Source organism: Callospermophilus lateralis, unplaced genomic scaffold (genome assembly GCF_048772815.1).
Source record: "Callospermophilus lateralis isolate mCalLat2 unplaced genomic scaffold, mCalLat2.hap1 Scaffold_93, whole genome shotgun sequence".
In the NCBI taxonomy this organism is placed as follows: Eukaryota; Metazoa; Chordata; class Mammalia; order Rodentia; family Sciuridae; genus Callospermophilus; species Callospermophilus lateralis.
Genome location: NW_027517451.1, coordinates 1,304,584 through 1,321,832, shown reverse-complemented (window position 1 = coordinate 1,321,832; position 17,249 = coordinate 1,304,584).

Genomic DNA, 17,249 nt, shown 5'->3' with positions numbered 1-17,249 from the left:
CCTCATCTTTTGTGGGGCTGACTTTGAACTCATGATCCTCTTGCTTTAGACTCCTGAGACACTTTAAGATTTTAGGTGTGGCTCTGTTCACATTTTAGAGCTTTCATTCTGTCCTTCCTTTGTCAATTTTTTTTTCATTCTATATTTAAAATGGATGCAGTATTTCTAAATTTTTCAAGAACTGAATGGAAGTGTTTAAAGTTTTGGTTTCTTTTGGTTGTCATTTCACATGAGAGGAAAAAAGACAATTTGAAAAATAATAATGAAACCCTTTCTCTCCTCTCTTTGCCTTTCCAGGTATACATATTATATCACAACCTCTCATTTGAGATTCCTCCTTGAAGAATTATTGTGTGATTTGTCCTCATTGCAACTCCCTATATTTGAATAGTTTTGGGTTTCCTAACTTCCTGGCACAAATTTTTAATAGATACCATGTCTAAAGTCTTTGGGGGTGCCTAGAGATTTTAATTCTGTGAGACTTTCCTTTCTATAAAGTTGTATGAATTATGAAGTAGAGGCTCTCAAGGGCATCTTTAGAAGCCCTTCAGCTGACGAGAATCTTTTAGTAAGACATGGCTGAAGCCTTCTGTGAAACTGAGGTAGTGTGAATACACACACCTTTAAATGCATATATTTTTTCAATCAAGACATAAAGCTTTTAGACTTATCACTCAGAACAGGAAGCCATGTGTTTATTAGAAGTGATTTGAAAGAAAAAAAATGGGACACTCTGCAGGGAGACAGTTTGTCCTCTTAGAGATTAAAAAGACAATATGGCTCTTGTTCACTCCAGTTTTATTGGGGGTGTAAGAAAATATTTGAACGAATCCCACTCCAGTCCACTTTTTGACTTTGAACAGAGAGTAGGATAACATAAAAAATTCAAGTACCCACATTCATGAAAACTTTAGGTTAATTATGCCCATGCTCACCATTTCTACTTGGATTCTTAAGCAAAAATTGTTGTAAATTTTTTGGTTAGTAGAAATTATTTTATGTTCCTGAGATCTGGTCTTTGATAGGTTCAAAATTCTTCCCTTTAATGTAATTTGGGTCACTCTTATAGATATTATTTTGGGACTGCATTTGTTCTGCATAAAATGTTTTGTGCAGGAATATGACATATTCTCTCTAGTTATGCTAGGCAGTGCTGCAGGTAAATTGCTGCTTGGAAAAGAAATCATGGCATCAGAATATTTGGCCCATTTTAGAGTTTTCTCTTAATCTGCTTCTACCATTCACATATTTCTGTCCACTATCAGTAGTGTACAATTCATTTATTTATTTATTTGTTGGTTGTTTCTTTGGTTGCTTTGTTGGTTGGTTTATTGTTGGTACTGTTTATCAAAACCAGGGCTACTCAAACACTATATCACTAGCTCTTTTTTAAGTTTCATTTTATAAAAGTGTTGATAGTCTTTTGAGTTAAAATCTTGTTTAGTTGCTTAGTGGGTCACTAACTTTTTGAGGCTAGTTTTTAACCTATGACCCTCCACTTTTAGCCTTTAAAACTGTGGAAACTTCGCAGCCTACCTTTAACCTGAAGGGGCTTTAGTTCTTTTACCAGGTTTTTAAATAATTCTACAATGAAAATGGGAGTGCAATGCTTTCTATGATGCAATGACTCCAATTTTCTTAGGTAAAATACTCAGAATCACTAACACTGAATTATTAGGCATTTTAATTTTGAATTTTTTGCAGAACCTTAACACCATTTTCAATAAAATCTTTATTCTATTTATGCTCTCACTGACATTTGTACAAGGTCCATGCTAATATGATCTGGAGTACCTACTATCTTTTACTAGGTACATTTTTGGTTGTTTTAGTCCTAAGTATTCTTTTTATTTACTTATGTTTAGTTGCAGGTGAATACAGTTCCTTTATTTTATTTTTATTTATGTCTATGTGGTGCTGAGGATAAACCCAATGTCTCACACATGCTAGGTGAGCACTCAAACACTGAGCCACAACCGTAGCCCCTAAATTTTATATTTTTATCTTAGCCATTCTGACAGCACTGTGCAGGCTGCAGGAAATTAGCTATCTGACTGATGCATTAAATTTTGCATATAATTTTGTTAGATTCCAGGCTGTTAAGTAGCCAGAGGAAGAGTGTATTCTAAATGTTTTCTGGTTTAAAACAAAGATCTGTGAATTTTAACTCATTTTCTGCAATACTGCTGTGTATTTTAGATCTTGGAAGTAGTTACAAACAATGTAAATCCAGTTGTTTGCAATCTATGGAGATTTGCACATGGTCACTGACCTTTGCTTCTAGATCTTGGAAGTTTAGGATATACTCCCTTGAGCAGAGGAGCTAAACTTAGACATTCAGTGCATGGACAAACTCATTTTGGGGAAATTATGTAGGCCTGAAATTATTACTGAAGTGAGCAAGGTAGTCGTGGCTCAGAAAGTGCTGAGCTGTCAATTATTCTATTAGTGGTTTGCTGAGTGTTTCCCTATTAAACATGTAATTGAAGCAAGAGAGAAACTCATGTTTTAGAAGTGGAAGTTGGCACTTATCTAGGGATAAACTAATACCTTTGAGATGTAATTCCTCTGCCCTGGTTTCAGGTGATGATACACATGGAGAGAATTGCTTAGCCATAGAAGATTTCATTTTGTCATTCTGATACTTGTATATCACTTCTTCTCTAACCACTAGATAAATAAAGATGAAAATCACAGAACATTTTACAGTTCTAATACTAATACTCTTTATTCAAGTTGACCTTGACTATAGGAAAATTTGTTTCAAATATGTGTCACTTCACTCAGCAATTCAAATGTTCAGGTATACCCTAGGTTTTTCTACCCATTTGGAGGGCAGACATTTTCTCAATTATCTAAGGTATCTAAGTCACTCAACTCATTCATGACTTTGTCAAAGAGAAACACATAACATGAGTGGATGTTTATTCAGTGTATCAGTAGATTGAAGGAGGGTCAGAAGTCTCATATTCTGCTTTATTTCTGTTGTGGTTTTGATGTGACATGTGCTGCAAAACTTTATCTGTGAGACAATGCAAGAAGGTTTGTAGGAGAAAGAATTAGGCTATAACCTTAACATAATTAGTGAATTTATCTATGAAAGTCTTAATGGCATGGTAACTGAAGTGGTGAGTTGTGGCTGAAGAAGGTGGAAATCGAGGGTGTGGTTTGGGGATTTTATTTGCATATACACTAAATTCACAGTGTCTTTCACTGATTCCTGATTACTATATGAGCTTTGTTCCTGCGCCACACAATTCTATGTTCTTTCTCACCTTGAGTCTTGAGGAATGGAGCAAGCCTTGTATGGACTAACGCCTCTGAAACTGTAAGCCTCTAAATAATGTTTTCCTCTCTATAATTTATTGTTGGGTCTTTTAGTCACAGTAGTGAAAAACCCATTAAAAAATTTTATCTTCTAACCTTAGATGTCCTAACCTTAAAATCTACTTTTTGTTTTGAGTTTGAACCCGGTATTTTAACATACTCTGTACACAAACTCTCTGGGAACTGTTTTCCAAGCCCTAACCACTGATTTTGGATTGTATTTTATTATCCATTTAGATATAGAGTTACTTTTCATAGGGCTAGATGTAGACCACTTTTTTGCTCTTCACAATACAAAAAATTACATGTTTATGAAATCATCTTTGTGTTTGGTTCATATTATGATTTTTTAATCTTTATTATTGTATTACAGTTTTAGAATATACTCAGTGTCACTTAATGACACTGCTACTTCATTTGCTTCTCTACAGCATATGCACATATTTTGGGAGTATTTTATACATACTTTTCTTCACAGATGAATTATATTTTTATTTATGTATTTCACTTTAAGTTTTCTCTCTCATTACAAGGCAAGCATGCTAAAATTTGATGGAAAATATTATAGATTTTTTATTATTATAGATTACATTGAGAGAAAATTCTTGTTTTGTAATGCTGAGTTTTATCTAAACACATTATATGAGTAATTGAGTATTTTATGTGCTTCTGCAAGTTTTTATTTTTCTGTAAAGTCTACATTTTTTTTTAAAACTTGTATGTAATGTGTGAAGTAGTATGCAAATGTGACATTTGTAGAATACCGATGTGGTGTTTTATATTGTTATACTAGATGTACTGTGGAAAAAATATGTCTGAGACTTAGCAAACTCCTTCCTCACACTTTACTATTTGTTTCTTTTTAAATGTACTTTTTTTACCACCTACTAGCTGTATAGAACAATACTAATGTATTTTTATATGTTATTATGTTTTACAGAGACATATATTTCAATAAGTCAATGCTAGTTGTGAGGAATGATGATGTATATTCAACAGTCACATTATTTTACAGCTACCAACTTATACTCCATCAGTATTCATGATAACTTTTTAGTTTACATTATCACCAATACTGTTTAATTTTATGTATTTAATGTGATTTTATTGTATATTTCTCTAATTTCCTAAGGTGTTGACCTTTTATGAATATTGAACACTTAGATATCACCTATATAAGGAAGCTATTCAAGAGGCTTGGTGTTCTTCTTTTGGTGTCACATTTTATTAGGTATCTGGTTATATGTGAGATAATTATTTTATCTCATTTGTCACTTTGTATTTTTAATGGTGTCATTTCATGAATTGATTATTTTAATGCACAATGTATTAATTGTTTTCAAATATATTTTTTATTTATTGATGGAAACAACATCTCAATTTTGTTCATTAATTTTTATATGGTGCTGAGGACAAACCAAGTGTCTCACATGTGTTTGGCAATTGCTCCACTACTGAGACACAGACCCATCTCCAATTTATAAATTTTTTTAACATTTTAATTTGTGTAACTTTAAAAAAATTCTTTTTTTTTCTTTGTGACTTTTAGGTTTGAAAACAATTGTGTCATTCTATTCAAAAGTAGACCCCAGTATTATTGTTGTTTTGAGACAGGGGCTTTTTAGTCACATGGGCATCCCATTGTTCCAGCAGCTTCCTTTAGAGAGAATATCATTTATCTACTTATTCAGCAGTGGAAACTCTCATTTATCATTGTGTAGTTGTTGTCATTTTAAAATTCCCACTTCAGTTCCACAGGTCTAATTATTCATAATATTTTAAGGATTTACACTTATTTCTCTAAGTTCATAACATACAGTAATGTGTGGCATAATCTTCTTTTGGTCAGGGATGGAATCTGTGAATAATGATAGCTACAACCTATAGATTATGCTTGTAGTAATATAAAATATAAATATCACTACATGGTATGTTGTTTGCAAAAATTACAAAATCACTTTTGAATGCATTTCGCAGAAGGTATGCCTATCACTTAAGGAGACACACTTGTACACATACTATATATTACAAGTAGAAATACAATTAGTATATGATTATTATATTTCGTATTTACCAGAGCTCTTTCAATTTTATTTGTCATATTAAAGCACCACCATCTGATATTACTGACAAGTTGGGCATTAGTTCATCTTGAATATCTTTCAATTTCTGTTATTTTACTTAGTATTTGCTATATTCTCTCTCTCTCTCTCTCTCTCTCTCTCTCTCTCTCTCTCTTTCTTTCTTTTGTAAAATTCACCTTTTCTAAACTACAGAGATTCGTACAATATGATACTGAAGTTTAGATACTCTTAGAAATATAATTAAGATTTTAATTTTTAAGTTTTAAGCTCAGCTTTATATGAGGGTCAGGGGCCTAGTAAAACATTTGTATAGAATCTTATTGGTGCATATCTGTTTTTCCCAGAAGCAGAATTGGTGGTTAAGAGGGCATGCCTGATTAGGTAGTGCCAAACCAATGTTTCAAAGGAGCTTTATAAAATTATGTGGCCACAAGCAGTGTTTGACAATTCCAGTCACTTAATATTTTTGCAATTAATAGGTCTTTATTAATATGTGTATGCCTTTATTGTCATTGTTTTTAACATTCTGCTGGGTATACAATACTCTCTGCATTCTGAATGTTAACATATCTCTCATCATATTGACATATATGTATATACATATATTTACTCATTATTTGCAATGTTTTCTCCCTGTTAAGTGCTTTTTAAAACCTGTTTTTTTGTGGGGCTGAGGTACCTGAGATTGATCTCAGGGGCACTCAACCACTGAGCAACATTACCATGTCTATTTTTTTGGTAAAATTATTTAGAGACAAGGTCTCATTGAGTTTTTTATTTTTCCACCATTGTTGAGGCTGCCATTTAACTCATGATCCTTTTGTCTCAACCCCCCAGCTGCTGAGATTAGAGGTATGCATCACTACGTTTGGCTATTAAAAAATCTTTTGACTATTGTATTTCTTTGTTGATTTTTTTATAGCTATATGTACTATCTCCAGTATTCTTCACTACAAGCCTTATACTAGAAATGGGTGATACAAACATTATCTCTATTTCTATGTCATACTTTCATATAGTCTTAATTACATTTTCTGGTCTACATAATCCTAATTCTAATAAAGTTCAGCATGAGTTCCTTGTACTTGTTTTTTATATTTTATTTAATTTTCATATTAAATGTAATAATACTTTTCCAGTAAAACAATAATTTTCTTTTTCTGCAAAATTAACTTTTGAATTTGAATCTATAGATTTTCTGTGTAAGACAAGATCATATATATTGTTTGTTTACTTTATTTTTTTTTATTTTTGAAACAAGAGATTATATTTAGACATACTTTACCACTAAGTTAAATTCCCCAACACTTTTCATTTTTTATTTACAGACAGGGTGTCACTAAGTTTCTTAGGGACTCACTAAGTAGTTAAGTTTGGTTTTGAACTTGTAATCTTTCTGGCTCAGCCTCCCAAATCACTGAAATTAATGGCAAGTACAGCTACTTCTGGTGGAAAAAAAAAAAAAAAAATATATATATATATATATATATATATATATATATATATATATATATATATATATATATATATATATTTAATATACTTTTATTTCACCCAGAAACTTGGTTTGAAATATTGGTGATGATGTAACACAGCAAAAACTACATTTTTCCATCATATTTCTACCATATCAGAATTTGCATATACACACCTCATTGTACTTTTGCAAGTTTAGTAAAGTTTGAGTACTTATTTTTTAATTTAGAAATTAAAAAAAAATGACATTCCTAGAGCTTAGCATGTTATCCACCAATAATGAATACTTATCAAAGGAGCATGTTTCAAGGTAATGTGGTGCAAAACTGTTTTCTCAGTGGCTGGGAATGCTGAAGCAGGAGGATTGAAAATTCATAGCCAGCCTCAACAATGGTGAGGCACTAAGTGAATCAGTGAGACCCTGTCTCCAAATAAAATACACATATTTCTGAGTACCCCTGAGTTCAATTCCCAATACCAAAAACAAAACAAAACAATAGAACAATACAAAAAACCCCAATACAACAATACAAAACTAACAATTCAAAACAAACAAAGAGTCTGTATACTTAGTGAATGACATTCACAGATTTTTCCTGTGGGGTTTTTGATTCAAACATGAAGATTCTCATTTCCTAAGCAAATGTTACACAAAGAGCAAAGGAGAAATACCTAACAAATATTGAGGAAAAATATTCAGCAAACATATTAATACAATGTTGATAGATAAAAACCCAAGATAGAACTTATAAATACTTTGTACTTGGAGAAATTCAAAATATGATTGGCCTTAGAATTGGGTTTTCATATGAATCAAATGTAAATTTACTGGAAAATTTGAGTCACTTCCAGGGCAGCATAATTAAAGTCTTCCATAGGATTTAAAAAATATTTTTTTGAAAATCAAAGTTATGATACACAAATTGGAATGTTTTTGAGAAGAAAATTTCACAATGCCATTCCCTATATATTCCAGGGGAGAAGTTGGGATAGCTTAAGATTCTCAGCATCACAATCTGTGCCAGGTGGAAATGGAAAAGGCCATGTCTGAAAATCTTGTTAATTTGTCTTCTATGTAAATATTTTTAACATTATAGGGAGAGTAAATTCAATAAAACTTGGTTAATTTACTTATATGCATCAAACACCATCACACATTGTAAAAATAAGTTTAAAATTTTTATGTTTTTAGGTGTTTAGGTAAATAAAACAAAAATTAGTTTCTTACTATTGAATAAATTTCATAAGAATTTAAAAACCTCACAATATTCTTACTTATTTTACTTGTGACAATTTTCAATAAGTTTCTTCTCATTTATAATTTATGTATTACCCACCTCTCTATTAGAAAATAAAATATTGATTTTAAGAACAATCAAATTTTTGTGCCTTTATGTATTAGGTTTGTGTGTGTGTGTGTGTGTGTGTGTGTGTGTGTGTGTGTGTGTGTGTTGTACTGCAGTTGTCCACTGCTTCATGACACCAGGCCTGGAATAAACATCTCAACATAAATGTTCCATTATAGATTATTCAAATCAAATTAATGGGGCTCATATTAGCACCAGATATAAAGTCACAATGAGATGATGAACTGAGAAGACTCAGGTACCTGAGAATGAAATGGAAAGTAGGGTAAAACCAAATGTCTAACAGAAAATGTTCACTCCCTCCATAGCATGATTTTTATAATAACATTTTTAAAATAACTTTTTTCCAAATGTATTTTTCCAGACACATTTTTACCATAATTCTCTTAAATCCTGTCTTTAAAACTAAACATTTCTACCTTTCTCCCTGGATCCCGTAACAAATATGTGATTGCATGAGACTCTGTGGATCCAAGAAATATAAGATGGTACCAGAAACTTGCAGAAGATATTTATATGTCATTTTATGGATCTCACCATTATTTGGGGGTTCTTGGGCTCTTTCACATATGCTTAACCCCAACATTTTTGTTGCTACTACTCTTTTTCATGATGTTACCCTAAAGTTTTTTGGTTTGGAAAGAGTTGAACTTCACTTCAGCAGAAATAGTAGATGCTTTGTCTTCAAGATGAGAAGGAAAGAGTAATAAATTATCTGTCAATATAGCTCCCATTTTATTCCAAATTTAGAGGAAACAGACTTAGAAACATTGCCAATTTATGATGAATATAAGGCTTTTGGTTGCCTCTTTGTATGCTCAAATTGTATGTGTCATGTATCCTGTGATTTAGAAATTTTCCCTTTTATATGCACTTATAGCCCGGCACCTCTAAGCCTTATTTGTACTAGGTTTTAGCTGTGGCCTATGAAGATTTAATTAAAACAAAAACAAAAACAAAACTTATATTGTTCATACAGCCCTCTCATGTAGGTTTGACTCAAACACACATTGAAGTGAATATTTGAGTAAACTGAAGACTGTGAAGAAATTTCTGTGTTTTTTTTTCCCATGAATACCATAAGATAAGACGCATGTCTCTCTTCCATTTAGTGGAGAGCAGGAGACTAAGTTATCAAAGTAGCACTTAATTAACCCCGATGAGTTTCCCATTGACCAGTCCAAATCCTTTTTACAATTGTCTACCTCTTTAACACTGTTGGGTTTCTGGTCATCTTCTGGTTTTTTTTTTTTTTTTTTTGTACCTTCTTTAAAATAATCATTCAACTCTGTTATTGAAGTTTACTTCACCTCACTCTCTTTTTTTCCAATACACTAACATATTACTGCTCAATATATTTTAATAAATGAAGTTAATTAATGGCTATGTTTATTTAAAAAAAATAGGGAATTATTTTCTCACCTGCATATGGCTGGAAAATTTCCCTTGTTTTCAAATGAGAATAGGTCGTAAAAATTAGTCTTGTGAAGTATGATGAAAATGATGATTCTAAGCCTTCTATATAATATATACATTTTCAAGCTCTTTGCAGGGAGATACATGACAATATTCAGGACCAATGAAGTACATTCAATCAAAGCAGACACCAATTGTTCAACTGGAATGTTATCCAGATGATTCAGCACCACAAATCTATATATTTGAGAATCTCTGAAACACAGTATATGAGAAGGTGAGTGAAAACTAAGTCCTCTAGTAGCACTGAAATTGGTTTTAATTTTTAATGTATAATTAGTCAAATCAGGTGCGCCTTGCTATTTCCTCATCTTTTTCAACCACATGAAATGGAGTATTTAGACACTGACTTCAAGTGACAAAAAGTGAATTTAAAGGAAACGATATCACAGAATTTTTCAGAACAAAATCATAGAAATGTGAGAACACCTGAATATATATATATATATATATATATTTTTTTTTTTCTTTCTTTATATATTTGCACAAATGTGAGGGTAAAGTCAGTGGCCCAAAAGAATTGTTGGTGAAATATAATGATAACATGAAAATAATAAATTAGTGAGGTTGATGCATGGTTCTACAATTTTGGAAGATGATAACAGGGGTATAGTAAATAACATAGTTAAACTCTCAGAATGTGCCTCTTTACTCTTTACCTAAAATTTATTTTGGGTTTGGTGATTTCTTAATTTTCTCTGTTCAAGATATCAAAGGTGATGTCCTCTAATATCTTATCCTGTCTCACATTTGTGGCAGATTTACCATCTTTTTTTAGTCTGCAGACCTAAGGAATCATCTCACTCATTCTGGGAAAAGATCTGACTTTCCTAAATATTTGTTTGAAAGAAATAGCTTATTGAAGAATATTTCATAATCATTTTTTAAGTACTTTATTTTTTCTACATTTTATTGTTGTATTTTAGTTATACATAATATGGAGATGTGTTGTAAAACATTCAAACATAATACACAATAGAATTTTCTCACCTCCCACTCCTTGGTCCTTTTTCTTGACTGATCTCCTTTTGATTTTCAGGCAATGTACCCTCACTTTTTATCTTATTTTTTGCTACCTAGTTTCCATCTATGAAAAAAAATGGCCCTTATTTTACTTAACATGATGGTCTCTAGTATGACTTTTCCTGCAAAGTCATAATTTCTTTTTTCTTTATAGTTAAATAAAATTCCATAGTGTATATATAGCACGTTTTTCTTATTTTTTCATCCATAGTTGGTTATAAAGGCTGATTTCATAGTCTGAGTATTTTTAATTATGCTGATATGTATATATCTTAAACATGGATATGTATAGTAAAATGACATTCTTCAGAATAAATAATGAGAAGTATAGCTGAGTCATATACTCATTCCATGACTAGTCTTCTTCAGGAATATATATATATATATATATATATATATATATATATATATATATATATATATAGAGAGAGAGAGAGAGAGAGAGAGAGAGAGAGCTAATAAAATTTACTAAATAAAATTCTTCACAATTTTTTGTATACACATTCGTTTCCTTTAACTTTAACAGGCCTAAGGATGCATCTGCTTAGAGAAGCTAGAACCTTCTTTCATGAAGTTTTAGTGGACAATTTTTTTTTTTATTTTGGAGATTGAATCTAGGGACACTTAACCATTGAGCCACATCCCTAGCCCTTTTTTATATTATATTACAGACAGGGTCTCACTGAGTTACTTAGGTCCTTTCTAATTTGCTGAGGTTGACTTTGAACTCATCATACTTCTTCCTGAGTCCCCAGAACCACTGGGATTACTGTTTTATGCCACCATGCCCAAACAATGGACAATTTTTAAAATTTTTCCTTCTTTTTTTATTGATTTAATTGATTTTTTATTGATTTATTTTATTGATTTTATTTATTGATAATTACCCTTCTGATGGAAATGGACTGGATTTTGGTGTAGTTTTAATTTGCATTCTCTAAGTGCTAAAGATAATAATAATAATAATAATAATAATAATAATAATAATAATAATATATTTATATATTATATATAATATCATATTTATATATATATACCCTGTAATATGTCTTCTTCTTTAAAGTGTCTTGGCAGTAACTTGAAGAACTTTAAGAGTAATTTCAAGTAACCCTGTATCATTGTTATGCATTTTATTGCCCATTAACAAGTACCTCCTAATAGTACTCACTCTACTTAGTGATACATTCTCCTCATGATTTTTCAGGTTCACATTACTGTTCCACTAGGTTGAGGAACAACCTGTGTCTCCATTTTCAATATCATTCATCTTTGTCAGAACAAGAGAGACATATTCCATTTAACACATGTTTGGTCATAACTGACCATGGAAAGTGTGGAGCTATAAAGCTTTTAGCTGCCCTGAAAGAATCACTGTTCTTTTTTCACAAGGCATAATCCTTCTTCTTTCAGTCCTGGTAACAAGTTCTCCAGAATACCTTTTTAGGATGTCTTGAAGATCTCCAAGCACCACATTTAAAAAAACTTTATATTATTTTAGAATCTGCTTTCTCTCATTCTCTGGCACTCTCACATCCAGCAAACTCATCATTACATTAAGAATTCTTTTAAAGTCCAATGTATACTATTGGACTTTAGGATATATATATATATATATATATATATATATATATATATATATATATATATATATATATGGAATTGGGAACTCTTAGGCCCTTTCAGGTAAGTGAAATCTACTTGGATATTTTTTTCAACAAACTTCTGCATGAGATAAAGGTAAAAAATTCTTATTTCAAGGAACATGAATTTCAATTTTTTTTCTATCCCAGAAGCTGTAATGGGTTGTCATCTATTCACATTGTATAGTCTAGAGTGGGCATATTCATTGGCTTTAAATACTCTAGCTTTATTTACTTATGGAAGTAACTTTCTATTTGAATAATTAACAAAAACTTTTGGCAATTAAAATATTATTTTAATTTAGAATTTTTGTATTTTCAAAAAAAAACATAATCAAAAGGTGAATTTATTTGTTGAAATGAGCATGATGCCAATCATTGAACCAATGGGTTCTGTAGAATAGAAAGAGATTGTTCACCAGTCATGGGGCAGTGGGAACCCCTAGTCAAACCCTCCTTCCTGAGCATATGGTTAAGGGGCATTTGTAGGATAAGGAAGCCAGTAGTCTGCTGCAAGGAGACAGACTGGAGGTACTGAAGTTAAATAACCGGGGGTTGCCCCTGCTGCATCAAACTCGGAAATTTATATGCCAGCCAGTCAGATGATGGTGGGCTCACATGCTAGTGTCAGAAGGCCACCTTCAGACATTTGTAAAGGCCCAGTGAAGTGTCAATAGATGAAGTTGCCTCCACATTCCTTGAAAACAAACAAACAAAAAAAGTGACCACTACTATTGTGATCCTATTGTTAGATATTTCAGCTAAGCTATTGGTGCACACTGCTTAGCTGGGTGACTTCTAAAATTTGAGCCATAAGCAAGTAACAAAGAGTGGAAGAAGTCACAGAATTTTTCCAGGCTTGCCCTGTTGTACTGGGAGGCTTCTTTCTCTGTAGGACTTCTCTATAAGCAAATGTAACTTCACTAGTTTTTAATTGTTCTCTTACATCAGTTAAATTTGTAGCTCAGCCCAACACCTTGTTGGACTATTGGTGATGTTAACCTCATCTTGGTTTCTCGCACATTGCCTCTTTCTTCTTCTGTTTTCTGTTTTCTAGAAAGCATCTCTAGGTCCAGCCTACCATAAGGAGAATTTGGATTATGCCTCACTTTTTACAGGGTGGTTATCCAGGTACCTGGTGTCATACCATCACAGCAACTAGAATATTTTTGGGAGAGTATTTTGAGGCTGCACAAGTATTCAATTTCTCCTTGAAGTTTTCATACCAAGTTTGGTTTTTAGTAGCTTTTTTCCTGATTATAATGTTCTGATGAAGACTATTTCTCTTATTCCTTCTTTGTTTATTATCTATAATTCTTTTATATGAGGAAAACTTAATTATCCAATCATAAGTTTATGTTATTGTGGATGAAAAGTTATTTCATTAATTGGGCTATAATCGAATGCAATTATGATTTATTTTGTTAATTCAGCTAACAATATTTGGTCACTGAGAGTTCTTTCATTTGGCTCCCATATAATTTTAATACACCCAACCCCTTTTTACTTTCCCTATTTTTTTGTGTCTACATGACCTATGCTCAACTTTTATTCTCCCTGCCTTGTTCCTAGAATGCAGCACTTCTACTAGAAAGTGTTACTTAGAAACTTAGGTCTGGCTGGGTGCAAGGTATTCTCATTGCTTCTAACCTAAGCACTCTCAAAGAGAAACCCAGAAAACATGTATATAAACTCACTAGGTTTAAAGATAGGCCTCCTCTGCAGTCTATTACTGGGACCCTGAACATGATTTTTTAAATTATGGTTCCTTGGCTTCAGTGCTTTGAACTGAAGAACTTCTAAAGGACCTCAGAAGCAGAATTTTTGATGTCTTTAGTCCTTCCTTCTCCTGCTCTTCTTCTCCACAAAGGCAGGCTGTAGAAAAAAAAATTTTGGAGGTGGGTCATGTATACCAGGCTTCATCTCTCAGAGATAGTCATAAAGCAAAATAAAACAACAACAACAATAACAACCACAACAAAATATCACTCCTGCTTTTCACTCCCCTATGGGTAAGAGCTAGCCATAGAGAAATTGTCTGTGTTAAATCAACTAACAAGAGATTTTAGCACACTCTTTCTGGAAGTGGTCATGCCCCATGCCAGGGAGGAAGGATGACACACAGAGAGACAAGAGCCTGAATAGGCCTCGCTGGGTTACTCCTTCAGTTTGTTCATATCAGCTCTTTGTACAATTACACTTCTACATTCTTGTTCATGCTTCATCAAAAAAAAAAAAATAGATCACCCTGGAATTTTCAGAATAGATCTGAAGGTTTCCATGCCAAGTAAAAGTTACATCAGAGAACTTAATTATTTTCTCTTTTAAACCAGCCTTTTCTTATGGGCATGTCAGCCTACGTACTTTGTGATAGACATAAAAGGGGTCATCTCTTTTGTTGCCACTGCTAGAAAAATAAAACTGAGTGTGAGAAATCTAAAGGAAAGAGTGACAAGATCAACTCAAAGTTTAGAGACTCTTTTGCCCTGGGGCTAGCCGGCCTAAGAGGGATTGTATAATGGCTCAGGACCAGAGAGGATAGGGTTTATATCCCGGAAGAAAAGAGTTTAACCAAAGTGTAGATAGCAAACATTTTGTACTGATTGATCAGAATTCAGAGGCTAAGAGAGATTGAAATGTGGGAGTGGATCTGTCATGTGTGACCTACTTCTCCACAATCTGGGGTTTCAGAAGATGTGTGCTTCACCAAAACTATAAGAAACAAGTTTGTGAGGGAAGCAAAAAGATCCTTGAAGAACTCTATGGTTGCTTTTCTTTGCAGGCCAAACCTTACTGTGAGAGCTGTGGTCAGTCAATTAGAAAATTTCAATGTAATGGGCATGATAGATTTAAGAGGATAAAAAGGTCAAGTTGCTCCCCTTAATTACCAAAAACAGAGTGCTTGTACTTAACATAATGGAAAGTAAAGGGGAAAAAATGAACATAATGTTCTGACTTCGGTTGACTTCAGGCATTGGCTAATTAGTCATTGTGTTTATAAAAGCCAAATAGATGGGAAACTCACTAAATTCTTATTTGACTAATATAAAAAGAAAAAAATCAGAGCAAATGTACAAATATCTTCTGCAGATCATAATAACAGAGAATAATAATTCCTCAATTACTTTCAAGATTTAAGTCAATTTACAAATCCTGAACCCCTTAAATGAAAGGGAGATGATGTCCCATTGAAGAAGGACACTGGTACACTACCAAAAATCTTTCTGTTAATATTTCTCCCAAAAGAACCTAGGGTCTTTTAGCAGAGTAACTGCATTGGGGAAAAAGCATTGATAAGATTTTTAAGGGACCACTAGACACAGGTTCTGAATTGACCTTATTTCCAGGAGACCAAGAATGCCATTGTTGCCCTCCAGACATATGGAAGTCAGGAGATCAATGGAGTTTTATGCAAGGTCTGACATGGTTTTTCAGTGGGTTCCTAGACTTTTCCTGTGGTTATTTTCTGAGTTCTGTAATGTATAGTCAAGATAGATATACTTAACAATTGTCAAAACTCCCATCCTGGTCCTCTGACCTATGGAGTGAGGGTTATTATGGTGGAAATGAATAAATGAAAGTATCTGATGTTGCCTATAACTTAGAAAATACTAAATCTAAAGCAATGCCACACCCCTGAAAAAATTGCAAAGATTAATGCCAAAATCAAAAACTTTAAAGATGAAGAAGTAGTGATTTCCACAAAATCCCCATTTAACTCTCCTATTTGGATTGTGCAGAAGACAGATGGGTCTTGGAGAATGACAGTTTATAATCATAATCTTAATCAGATTGTGACTTTAATTGCAGCTGCTGTACAAGTTGTAGTTTATTTGCTTGAGTACATTAATACATTTCTTGGTACCTGATACATGGCTATTGATTTGGCTTTTTTTTTCCTCTATCCTAGTGTAACAGAAGGTACTGCAGCAAGAGTAGGGGCCACCGGCAATTTGACCACATCTTTATACAACCCTCTTGTTTCTTTATCTCCCACCCATGCCTGTTCATGTATATACCAGTTCCAATCAATGATAGAGTGATAATGCACATGCACAACTAAATGGCTTTGGGGGTAAGATAACACCCAGTTTATAATGGGAAGCTCAGGTCGCATAGTGTCCTGGTGGCCCATGGACAAGCATTCAGTTTACACTAAGGTTTAGTAGCAGGCCAAGGTATATTTTTCTAAGGAAGAGAATTTGTCTACTGGTTATGGCAGGGCCTTGCTCCAAAATCTCAATGGCCCTATCTGTAATTCACCAATTGCGGCCTGACAAAGGCTCCAGACAGTGTCTCTATCTACCACTGACACTTCAAAAACCATTTACTCTGCTGGATCACATCACCTGAATGGCAGAGCAGCCTGCACATTAGCCTGGACCTGTGGCAGTGCCTTCTCCTGTTTTAAACACCCCTCAAAGAAGAAGCTTTCCTAGTCACTCCATTGATGAGCTGAAGTAACACACCCAAGGGAGTAATGTTCTGTCTCCAAAGTTCAAATAGACCCATCAGGCATTGAGTTTCTCTCTAATTTGTAGGAAGGGAGAGATGCAACAACTAATTCTTTACTCTGGAAGTAATATCTGAAAAGGCCCCACAACAGTGGACTGCTAGAAATTTTACTTGTTGAAAGGCCCTTAAATTTTTATGATATTTATTTCTCATTCTCTGATATACAAATGCTTCACTAGCAAGTTCTAAATGCTTGCTATCTCCTGCTCAGTTGGTCCAACCAACAAAATATCATTATTATAATGGATCAAAGTAATACCATGTGGAAGTAAAAAATGATTAAGGTCTCTGTGAGCTGAGCTGTATGAAACTGTGTTTCAGCTTCCCCAGACTCTGCTTGG